General features: G+C 32.8%; 1 protein-coding gene and 1 long non-coding RNA gene across 17 annotated transcripts in view; one reads left to right on the top strand and one right to left on the bottom strand.

Annotated features, from left to right (window-relative positions):
• Window positions 1-13,102, bottom strand: part of ens (MAP7 domain containing protein ensconsin) — a 536,619-nt gene that overhangs the window by 431,803 nt on the left and 91,714 nt on the right. The window lies entirely within an intron of this gene.
• On the top strand, window positions 5,686-7,381 carry LOC147065332 (uncharacterized). The gene is made up of 3 exons (XR_015071793.1): window positions 5,686-5,730; window positions 6,121-6,312; window positions 6,701-7,381. It is a non-coding gene; the product is annotated as an uncharacterized LOC147065332 (long non-coding RNA).

Raw genomic sequence — 13,102 nt, 5'->3', positions numbered from 1 at the left:
GTATATTATGTACTCTGTCTCTCTAGTCATATTACTCGCAGGAACAGAATAAGCTAGTAGTCACCAGAAAATATAACACGGAAGAATCCTAACTCGCCAAAGTTACTAGGCGAAGAACGCCACAGTAATTTGATTAATTTTAGTCTTAGTTAAATATAACACGAAATTTATAAATTATTTCTTTTATTCAACAATTCTAGTAGGTATATATATCTGAAGTATTTTCAAGTTATGTATGTTCAATAACACGATATAGTGTGTGGGTGAGAAAAAGTCGCAGCGGACTAATGTAAGATACGGAATACAGTACGGATGCATCTCGACAGGTTTTTACGACGATTGACTATTATCCATTCGCCAAGTCCATTTTGCGTCAAGTCCTGGAGCTGAACACACATTTTGATTGAATAAATAATTTATCCTAGCCGCGGGGTGTAGAGCCTGCGACGACGCACCGACCGGGAATTGAAGATGGTAACTGCGAAAGCACAACCTAGAGATGAAAATGACATTGACATAGTGAAGGTACAGCGAGGAAATTATTCAGGGTTCATTCGTCGTAGGTAATGGAACAAATTCCGGCTGCCACGTGTGCTCTCTGAATACATAATGGGGCCGGTCGATCGCTGTTGTTACGCGGTTAAGTATTGAGTACCATAGTGAGTCTCGTGAGAGTATTATGCAACGGATATTGATCTTGTGACTCTTTTGCCTCTTTTTCTCTTACCAGGGCCGCCTTAGTAAATTTTAATTAACTGATACAACTAATTTTGTAAAATTTACATTAGGTATTTACTTTTATTATGAGTATGTAGCGAGGCCCACTATAACCAGGCCGTGACACGATACTGTAAACTCCGATGGTAGTTTTAGTTATACTTGAATACAACATAGGCTAACTATATAAAATTATGATTGTTGCATATTAAAATATTATAATGAGATAATTTTAACAAAAATCCAGGTTACCACAATGTATTCGAAGATAATGAATCACTTCAGTGCCACGGCTTGAATATAGTCGGCATGGTATGTACATAATATTATTGTCATGTACCCACTCAGAGGTTTCAGAGAAAACACGACCGCGGGTCAACTGATATTTATGAGCTCACTCCCATTCAAAAATCGAAATTATGAAGAGAAAGATACAAAACGCCAGTTTTTATTCATGGTAAAAACATATAATATTATTTATTTAGATACAAAATATATTTACGGAAACGTTTCCGCAGTTTCCCACAAGAAAATTTAAACAAAAGTACATGCAATCCTCCACCCCCTTTCTGATGAGGCCTGCATGTACCTATACCTGTAGATGGCAAGGGCCCACGTCCCATATAAAGGTCGAATATGATAAATCTGAGGTATAGGGAGCTAACCCTAAACAATATGTAGACGTATTATCTTCTACCAAAAAATCTATTAGTACTATTTAACAGGGGCGAAGACTCCATACTAGGCGATTATTTAAAGCTTACCTTTTTAAGGAAAATATTTTTAATTGCATATTGACATATTTATATAATCACTTGATTATTACATAATATTCCAAAAAAATAATTTTATTTGACAACGAGAGATGTCGTATAATATGTAGGAATATATTACACACATATTACAAAACAATCTGCAAAGGTTTAAAAAATATACCACAGCGTGCCATCTGTCTTGACGTAAATAAATGTCGGATTATGTGTGAAGGAATTGTGATTTTTTTCGTATGAACTTTACGTCACGTAACCTCAGTTGTATGAAATATGGTAGACTCCTATCGTAGAACCTAAAATCTTCGCGGATAATATTGTTCTCATGACTGCACAATAATTAATAAGTAATTAGATAATTTAAAAAAAAATCTATGGCGTTTAATCGAATATTAATAAATATAGACTGTTTTTAAAAATAAAATTTATGTAATGAATTTTGATGTGTATAAACGTTTTGAAAAATACGTAATTTAAACTAATCGCTCAATTTTATGGCGTCAGTGAGTTTTTGAAGTTTCATTGAATTAGTGTGTCGTTGTCATTAGTAGTAATATCGTATTATCTTCTTATTTCTCGAAAGTATAACTGACAAATGTGCTCTTTTTCTCCGATCTCTACAGCCTACCTCTTTCCAAAAGTCACCCTTCGCCACTGCTATAAAATAGTATTACGTTAACCACCGTCGTTCTAAATTTGAATTGCTAGATTATTATTATGAATGTTCATTTGACATTACGAAGTAAAATATATTCGGTAAAACTTTCTATTTGAGTTTTCAAATGAATTTTAATTTTGAATCAATAATTATAACATTAAAGATACTAACGCAACCTGTGCAATTTGGCGCCTACAATCTAGGCAATTCGCCCAAGTCCTCGAGGTGCTCCTGCCTCTCACACCAGCGAGACCAGCTCTGGCAAACCGCAAATCGTTCGCGGCGAGACGGTCTCAGGGAGCGACGATAATAATAATTGATGCGGTAAATAGCAACGGAGCACAAGACAATCGGCCTGGTGCATCTTTGAAGTTAACAGTATCGGCAGCTCTATCTCAATTCACCAATGGAATAGAACACTAAAAGATACTGCATCAGTAATGAAACCATGAGTTGAGTGACCACACACGACAACATACAGACGCAGGTTACCTACTCTACTTATAAACAAATTAATCGTAGGTACCTACTACTTATTATTATATACTTTCATACATAATTATTATCTTTTAATCTACAAATCAACACTGTTGACCTCCACGGTGACTCGAATTCTATAATATAGTATTTTTTGCTAGTGTTATTACTTGGTGGAAAAACATAATATTAGAGATGGTTATGTGTAAATTGTACGTCTTACATTATGTCGCAACACAGGTCACCGTGAGCTATCTTACCGGAAAGAGACGGCCGTATATCACTGAGATTAAAAAATAACGCTTTGTCGTAGAGTATAAAATAACTGATAATAACACAATCAGTATTATCAGATATTTGATAGATACCTACAAGCACCTACCATAATTTTATAATAAATACATAGGATACTGTTGTATTTCTAATTTACTTACCTACCTAACGTATCTGTATTTCTCTTGTATTACGGTGGTTTTAAGTATTTTATATAAACAGAATTTAATCTGAATATTATTCGGCCATATATTTTCGATACAACAGCTCACGGTGAACTGCGATACGTCAAAATCCTTACATACAGATTTCCGGACACACGCTGGTATCGGCTCTCCACCAGCAAAAAAAAATGATATGTAAAAAATATAATAGTATTTTCAGATTTAATTAGGCCGTAAAACATATCATCTTTATTGGTTCTTAGGAACGCTCGAAATGGAAAATTTTACGAACCGGAGCGCTCGATAATTTTACAAAAATATTAACAAAGTCATCTAATTTTATGTGTAGGTATTTTATACTTTAAGCTAAGTGTATTAGATTTCTTGTTATATAATATCCTATCTAGCTGAGACGGTTACATTAATTTGTCCACGAGACGTAGCGATAATTGTGGGGATTTTATGAACCGGAACGTCGCTCCGGTCCATTTCGAGGACTGGTTATTAGTGTAAAAATGTGTTGTGATGATTTCAACGTATTTCTGAATAGAGAATAATAGTATAAAACCAAATGTCGCAACAGAAAAATCTAGGAGTGGTTTTGATACGGCAGTGTGGAAAATCAATTTAATTATACTCGACGCATTAATTAAGTATTCGATAAACAAAACAAAAAAAAAATGCAGATCGATAGATATAACTGTGAAGGAGGGTACACAGTAAACGAAATAAAAAAATATCGAACGATTAGATAAAATATTCCATTTGTATTGAATTGTGTACTGAAAAACATTACGTTTGCATAAGTAATGACACCGAGAAACCAATTCATATCATATTGTCATGTCATACTAGGAATGTAATATAGAATACTTGTTGTCGGCATTGTTCCGAAAGATTGTATCGACACTTATAATTACCATATTGAAAGAATTTATCAGCGTGGTATTGATTTATTATCAAGTATTTTAATAAATTTAGTGCCTACCTTACAAACTACCTAAATACTTCGTACCTACTAGAGATGGGAAAATTGATCGATTTTGAAGACTAAGTATACTTACTACCAGTATAAAAAAATACTTAGTATATAAACTTGTTCCAAAATACTTACTAGTATTTGGAATACTATATAGATCGTTTGGCGTGCGTATGCGACGAAAGTTTCATACTCAACTGAAACTAAAACCAACTCCATATTATTAGTATTTTGAAATACGTAGCGGCTCAGGGAACTCAAGACTGTGTATCGGCTTCAATATAATCGCTAAAAATACGCTGAGCTCCGCTTGTCGAAAAGTCCCATTTAATATAAAATTTTAAAATTATGAGTTGTTTTTCTGTTAGGTTACAAAATTATTGTTAACATAAATGAATAACAGTGATTTTTTTTTAAATTTCAAACATGTTTTGAGCGGTATATAATGCCGGGTCCACACTGGCAACATGTCGCGTGACAGTCTCGTTAAATTTTACGATAAGTATGATAATTATCGTAAAATTTCTTAAGCAATTATGATAAGTATCGTAAAATTTAACGAGGTTGTCGCGCGACATGTTACCAGTGTGGACCCGGCATAACAAGCCTAAGCCTGTGCGTCATCTCACCACTGTGCTGCGACACAAAATTTATCACCTATTATTCATACATTCGAACGCAATAGACTAATAAATTAAAATATACCTATATTCAAGTGCTATTTCGTTCGTGCGCATTTAACGTCAATAGTGTTGAAAGTCTACCAACTGGCGAGTCCACAGAACAGCGACTCGCGATGATATCATCACAAGTTTTTTGGAATAAGTTTATTGGGCCACAAATACTTAGTATGGGTAATTTCATCCGAAACTTGAGTACCTACACAAACTGGTGACAGTATTTTCAACTCACCTCTAGTACCTACCCATACGTACCGTATCAAAACCTAAATATCGAAATATATAGGTACCAAAAGATTTCACAATATTGACAAAAGAGAGTGTCGATAATGTATTGACATCCACAATCCATATACATGCTAAAATACCATAAGCAGGCTTGATAAAAAACCCAGATCTGTATATTTTTATCAAAATATAGGTTTTATTAAAGTGTATGCAACAACTTTGTGAAAATCAATTTAAATCCAATACCCTCAACCGATTTATTTATAAGCTTAAGGGCACACATGCTTACCTAGAGTTTCTGTTTTTTCATTTAAAGTTGAACTATGACATTGAATACTAGGTATGATTTTTAAAGTGAAAGTGATATTATGTTACATCTCTTTTACGCATGCTAATATGATTAAAAAGTTTTTCTTTCTCTTTCTGTCACATTCGAATTTGATTACCAAAGTTTAAACATTTACTATGCGTATTAGCTGACGTGCTTCGTCGTTTACAAATTATAACATGAATTTAAAAAATATATGTATTTATAATATTAAATATATTTTATAATGTACACAGATTTTTTTAACAACTATATTATATATACTTTTATTTATTTGTCGCATATTCAAAATGTTCTTGCTATATTAAAATCTTTTTTTTAGCCGGCCAAGTAAATCCGTATTTTTGGCCATAGACTAATAGAAAAAACTCTCTGCTGTCAGATTATGTTGATAGCAAATTGCAAGATACCTAACGAAGGAATTGTGTTTTATATCAGGAATAAGAAACACTATCTGTAAGTACAATATTATGTTATTTATTACTGTAGTAGTATTCTGTGTGTTTTGCATATATTATTCAAGTGTTAATTTATTGTTTTCTTAGTCTACACATACTTTCAATGTTTCATAATTCCGACTACTTTTTTTGAGGTTAGTTGCGTGGTTAGTTTGGAGGTTATTGCGAGAATGCCTGTGATTTCATATTTATTTGTTTGATATAATCTAAGGCGTTCTAGTTGTTATTAAACATGTTACCTACCTGATTACTTTATTTTAGTTAATCAATCTTTTTTGATGCTTTGTATTATCACTAATCCGTTTTAATTACCATTCTTCAAACAGTCGCACACTATAAAAGATTAAAAATCACACTATTAACAGTTCATATGTTATGTTTTTTGCAGATGGAGAAAATGTCTACCGAGATCTTTGCTTGTCGACGGTTTCATATGAATAAGATGGAATGAAATAAATCTTTTAATTAATAATGAAATAAATCCGACTTTCGGCGTAGGATTCGAACATGGCGTGATTTATGACGTCGACCATCAAGCATATACACCCATTTTATAGATTTAATAGTACAATTACACAAGGTAAATATAAAGTGACTAATGTTTAAAAAATAAAACAATTTTATAAAAACATTTTTGCACTAAATTTATTATCGATAATGATATAAAAGTTGCTAAATTGATTCATAATATTCTAAAATATAATATAATTTTGCATATCAGTTACTTGTATCATATCAGGTATGTCATTTGGTAGAGCTTACTCTCCAAGTCTTTTCTTTTTCATCCTCAATATCACTTTGATATTAGAAACATTGTCTTTCTAACACCATTTCAAAGACTTTAAGTTTTCTAGATGCTGTATATTAATTCTTCTCTTCGGCTATATCTGCATCTTAGTTGCAGCATATGGATACAATGCGGCGCCTCCAAGAATCTCTGTCACTCTAGTTTTTTTGCATCGTTCCAGGTCATACTAGCAGCCCGTAACTCCGCCAGATATGCTATATAGATAGTATTTAGCGGCCATCCAGGACGCCGGAATCCGGTTGGCTTGAAGAACAGGCAAACCAGATTGGGATTCTCTTCAGGCACTCGCAGCACGTGGCCGGGCCAGGTACAAAGTTGCGTATTCACTCTCAACGTGATGCGAGGCTATTTGGTGCGTTCTTTTATCTCCCGTTACTTCTAAAATTACCGCACACCCAGTATCCGTCGTAAACATCTGTTCTCGAAGCTCAGTATACGGTTGCTCGGAGCCTTTGTAAGGTGCCATGACATAAAAACTAGTAAGATATTTAAAATAGCTGCTAGAATGAATACATTGTTGAAAGGAAATGAAAACTGATAATATGATATATCAATTAATTTGTCCATCTGAAGTTGTAGATATCAGTTAATAATTATGTGTTATACCAGTAATTAAATGCTGACTTCAAATGAAAATTGACTATTAAATATTGAAATAATATATTACCAGTTTTGATTTTTTTAAGTACTATACTATATCCATGGTTCATATTACAATGTCATAGTAAAACTTAGAAGAATAAAATATGTCGTAAGACGAAATCAATCTTGGGGTTTTAATATAAGTTAAATAAATAGTACACAGCTAATTTGTTATTACTTTGAATACATGCCATGTCTTTACATCAATAAAAAACAGAAAAACAATTTAATAATGTATAAATATTTATATAAGACTTAACAACGTCTAGTTAGACATCTAGTTAGACACGATGACCTCCATTTAATTTCCTCTTATTTTAAAATTCACCAAGATATATCCTAATAAGTAGGTAAGTATATTACATTTGTACATATAATAAGTAAATCAAGTACTTAACATAAATAATTATACTGTAAAATTAAATTACAATTGAAGCAGTATATATGGACCCCACAGAGTAATTAACAATATAATAATTTATATAATTATATCGGGTATATACTATATTGACACATTTTAATGAAGTCTATTTTTCTTGGTACCTACGTTCAATGATAAATGTTGTTTTATATTGTAACATAAACAATGGTAATATGCATTGATCTTTCTGATTTTTAAACTGTGATATCTATTTTATATATCTATTGATTTCTATGTTTATTATTGATACATTATTTATTTCAAATACAATAATTTCAAAACTAACAGTAAATAATATATAGAAAGCGTCATGTTGTTTAGTTGGAACATCTACTAGGAAATTCCATCCAATCCAAATTCAATTTTTACCAGGTGGGTACTTGTAGGTCAGTTATTTTTGGAATAAAACGAATCCCTTAAAAAATATGAAATAAGAATAGAATGATAAATATTTGTGAAAATTTACCAAATCAACATGTTTAACGTGAATATTTTCACACTAAAATGATAAATATTGTTAAGAAAATATACACAAACAGTTCATTCAGAAGTTATGACGTTTAAAAGATCCCGCGAGTTAACTCGTGCGTGGCACTGATCAGTTATGAGGTGATATCAGTTATAATCATTTATGAGGAATGGTTATAAGCCATTGGCACAACCAATTTGGTTTTTGACCTTGAGAACAAAATGTACTTTTTACACGGAACCAAAACTCACGGCTGCAGAGACGAATGCTTATACAAAATATGGCGCAGTGGAATCGCCAGCAAGATCTGCAGGTATCATTATTTAGATGTAAGTATACATATTATTTTGAATTTCATAAAATTACACTCGTTCTGGGTGTCTCGTAACAGTAAACTATATTAGTAAATTAGATATATCTTGATGAACTATAAAATAGTGATGTAATATAGACTTGTTGAAAATATATTAAGCATAATAAAATTTAAAATAAAAATTTAGAAATTCAGCCTTTCTGGTTCTCTAATATTCATAGATCTACTGGTTCTGGGATCTACTATTTCTGGCAGTAGACAATTCATATAAAAGTGATATATCTTTTTTTCAATCTTTTCAATCCAAAATGTCTCGTCTTTTTTGATTAATTCTATTTTAACAGGAAAATTATGTCCCGTCCAAACTCCAAATATACAGACATCTTTCTTAGTAATATGAAGCTGCCCCTGAATCTGGAAGTACCAATTATTATTATTAAACTGGCGCTAGGGGCCGTTCAGGTCCATGGCCGACTGCACAACGTTTTTCCAGGCATCTCTGTCCAGCGCTCTCTCTTCCCAGTTGACTATCCCCAGCCTTTCCGCATCCCTTTGAATGTTGTCCGCCCATCTCCGTCGAGGGCGGCCAAGAGGTCGAGTGCCAGCTGGTGTGCCTTTGTAAATCTTATAGAGAGTTCTAGATCGTTCAGATCGTACAACGTGGCCCGCCCATCTGAGCCTTCTTGACCTCAGAATATTAGTGATTCTAGGTTGGTATCGGTCGAAGAGCTCAGCGTTTGTGCGGATGCGCCACCGGTGGTTCTCATTGACGGGTCCAAGTATTCTCCGGAGGATTCTGTTTTCAAACACTTGGAGCGCCTTTTCTTGTTTTTCTGTTAAACCCCACGTTTCACATCCATACATGACGATTGGCTTGATGACCACGTTATACACCCGGAATTTCGTTTTGATGGACAGCATTTTGGACCTGAACAGACGACTCAGCGCGAAGTACGCTGCATTTCCACTTCTCAGTCGGTCAGAGAGCTCTAGGGACATTTCATTTTTAGAGGTAATGTTGGAGCTCAAGTACTTGAAGAGAGAGGTTCTCTCGAACGAGGAGTTTCTTATTCCAATGTTTCCAGAGGGTTCAATGCCTCTTGTCATTTTCAAATACTTGGTCTTTCCCACATTTACTCGTAGATTCAACCTTTTCGCTGTGTCCTCCAGAGGAGTGAAAATATCTCTGACTTCTTCTTCAGATTCTCGGAAGTACCAATCGTGATTTTTATCTATTACCATATTCCTGTCTTTATCTACTTTCCAAAATTTAATTTTTTTCTGTACAATAGCTTCATCTGCACTTATTCCAGCAGCTGAGAAAGGACATTTTATTTCAATAATTGTATCATCATCGCTGATGCCATCTGGCGTTGCACCGATAAAATCATACACATCATCGATAAACAATCCACATCTCTCAATCTTAATCCGTTCTTGTACACTAAGCTGTTGTAAAGCTATTGATTCATTTTCTTTACCATATTTTACCGCTTTCACGTTGGCTAATGATTGGCTTTATAATAAACGTTTTACCAAAGGCCCAAATTTTGTATTTTCTCGCCGCTTACACACCTTACCAAAAACAGAGGCAGTAAGAAGGTTTCGTCGCCTTTCTAGCCATTCTGCACATTCAGATTGTAATACGGTGCGTCTTTCTATATCCCTCCTCTCATAGTTTGTCAGTTTGAGTTTTTTCAAAAAAGTTTCTTTTAACAATTGATATTGATTTTTGTCCATATCAGGTTTTTGGCAACTCTCTCCATAATCTGGATTAGATAAAGGAACAGTATGTATTGGTTTTCGCCAAGATTTTCCTATTTTTTTTTTATTTATTTTCAACCTTCTTGATTCTAAGCGATTTATGAAGGCTTTTGGGCTATTTTTATAAACTTGTTTTTGAATTGTGCAATGTAACTTATTTGTATTAAATGCGATTACCGCCGCTGCACATCGTCCCATGTACGATTGTCTTTGAGAGTAGTTAATTCTCTTGCCGCCTACAAATTTTGCAATCATGTTATTAAAAGATTCTGAAATATTAGTAGAAAAATTATAAATTAAACTTTTTGAATTTAGCACCAAACGAGAATTATATATCATTAATTGAGAAAATAGACTGCATTCTTTTAATGCTGGTACATAATTTACATCAAGCATGTCCTCTGTATTTGGTTCATTTGTACAAAAATATGGTAGACAAGAAGTATGGTCTCCAAAAACATGGTGCGGTCCATTAAATAAATCTTTTTTCAGAGCGATAACCTTTTCTTCGAAAGTACTATCTTGTAGTTTTCTATACTTGATTGCACCTATGACGGCTTTCCGCAGACGTCTTTTTCTTGACGCAATGATTTTTCTTACATTCAAGGGATATCTTGTGTCTTTGGTTAATGCCTCTATTTTGCCACAATAATTTCTAATTAAATGGTTTTTACATTCAACTTTCTCGACAGTTACATTCGGATAAGGGTGACAATCAAGAATTTTTTTGTATGTGCTGGAATCTCCATCAGCAATCAATTTTGAATAAATCAATCCATGTGTATTAATAGATTCTTTAAAGCCTTCTAATATTGCTGTAGATTCCATTCCACCTGACGGACCGGTATAATTTAAAAAGCATTTATGTTGTTGAGCAGGGATATTTTTATTTTTAGCTTTGGCGCACAAATCGCAATATTTATTTTTCACTGACATGTACAAAATCTTTCCGGTTCTTTGACCAATGATCGTGGCAGCGCCAGATGCTGCGGAATAATTGCATCTGTATGAACGTTTCGACCAACAGCCGTCTGCAACAACTGATATCATGGGAATACCAGAAGAATCGACGTCACCATTTTCGATTGCAAGTTGTCGCTCTTCTTTCGCAGCGTTTTCCATACTCTTATTTTTGGTTTCTTCAAACCACTCGTACACCTTCTGTTGACTCTTTCTGTATGTTCTTGCTGTAATCGATGGTACGTCAATTGCTGAACACATTTCTTCCAGATTTGAAAATCCACTGCCGATACTGATTATACTGGATACAAATGCGTCACACAGATTCATTTTGTTTTTGTTCATTTCAGTGGTATATAATTTTAATTTTTTACCACAAAGTTTACATTGAATAAAAAATGTACTACTAAAGTTATCCCGATTTTCCCCAAAAATTTCTAAATGTGATAAATTACAATTAAATGGAGAATCATGGTGGCTAATTAATTGAAGTTGTTGGAAAAAATATGAAAAGTCTATAATTCTACGGCCTTCTACACGGAATTTAGGGCTTGAATCTTCAATTTCATTTTCTATAATAAATTCTTCGTGTTCGTGTTCAAATGTGGGATGAAATTCTGGTTCAGGTAGTATGCTTTGAGGATTTCCATGCTCAGGCATAGTCTTCGGCAATATATCAATACTATAATACATTCAAAAATATTAGTTTAGTAGATAGTTAACAGAAAACAAAATGTATAGCTGCTATTAATTATTGTACCAGATTATAATTTTTGTCACAGACACACTAATTTCGAATAAGACATGGCACAAACATAATATAAAAATGATATAAGTACAAATGATCATTATACTTAATTGTGTGTATTAATAAGTAATACGCAAAACTTCCTTTTGCAAGATAAATAAATATTGTGAACCAAAATTTTCTGTGAAATGTGGTTTTTTCAACTATGTATAATTATGTCAAATTATAAAATAATAATTTCAAACCTTTGTGTTTTTAATGTATTAATATTTCCATCTTTTCTCCTACGTCTTTTTTTGGAACTTCCAGCCATCGGATAGTGAGTTCGTGGCATTTTTTGTAAGTACAATCGATATAAATAATTGTGATAATATTGTTAGGTACCTATGTCAAAAACCGAGGATGAAAATTTCGCATTCCCGCTGAAATAAATGACGTTCATAGTATTACCAGGCTAAACTTTCGAAATTAAAGTTAGTTTTAAAAAAAAAAATTACATTGGAAAATATTATGTAAGTACAGGCATCCATTATTATGTTATTTGATGAAAGTATTCTTTAAAATCATCTGTATTATTATAATCTCGCAAATTCATAATTTAGTAAAAGTTAAATTTTCTGTAATATAAACATCAGTAGGTACCTAACCTATGTTGATTCATAATTTTGGCTAAGTAAAAAATATAGATATTTTTACTTCGCGATGTGTTTGGGGTGTTCTAAATTATGTAAGTATGTTTAATAACAAATGTGAAATTCGTAAAACCTCATGTGTATTATTTATTAAATAAAAATAGTAAAACTAATAGTAGATACAAATGGTGAAAAACTTCATTCTCTTATTTACTAAAATATCAATTCAATAATATTTTAGTAGATATGGCAATACTGGACGACCCGATATATGTCACTGAAATAAAATAAAATCTATCACAATTTATAAAATACATACCTACTACAATCATAATTATTTTGAATGTAGAGGGAGATAGTTATAGAAAGGGACAGAAAACTGATTGCTATGTTGCAATATTAGGCAAAATAGATTGCAACAGTGTTAAAAATTATAATGTATGATTTAGTATGACATAACGTAGAATTGACGCAAATACAAATTTCTTCAGATTTTTTTTTGTTTTGTCCTCAAATGTCAAAATATGTTTTCCTTTTGAATAATATGTTCGAATTTGTGTTTGTTTCGCCTATTTTTGTGTTCAATTTGTAGCATTCACTTTTATAAACATAT

The sequence above is a fragment of the Rhyacophila brunnea genome, unplaced genomic scaffold, assembly GCF_057557595.1.
Source record: "Rhyacophila brunnea isolate RB1 unplaced genomic scaffold, BYU_Rbru_1.0 scaffold_6, whole genome shotgun sequence".
NCBI classification, from domain to species: Eukaryota; Metazoa; Arthropoda; class Insecta; order Trichoptera; family Rhyacophilidae; genus Rhyacophila; species Rhyacophila brunnea.
This window is presented reverse-complemented; position numbering and strand designations above follow the sequence as displayed.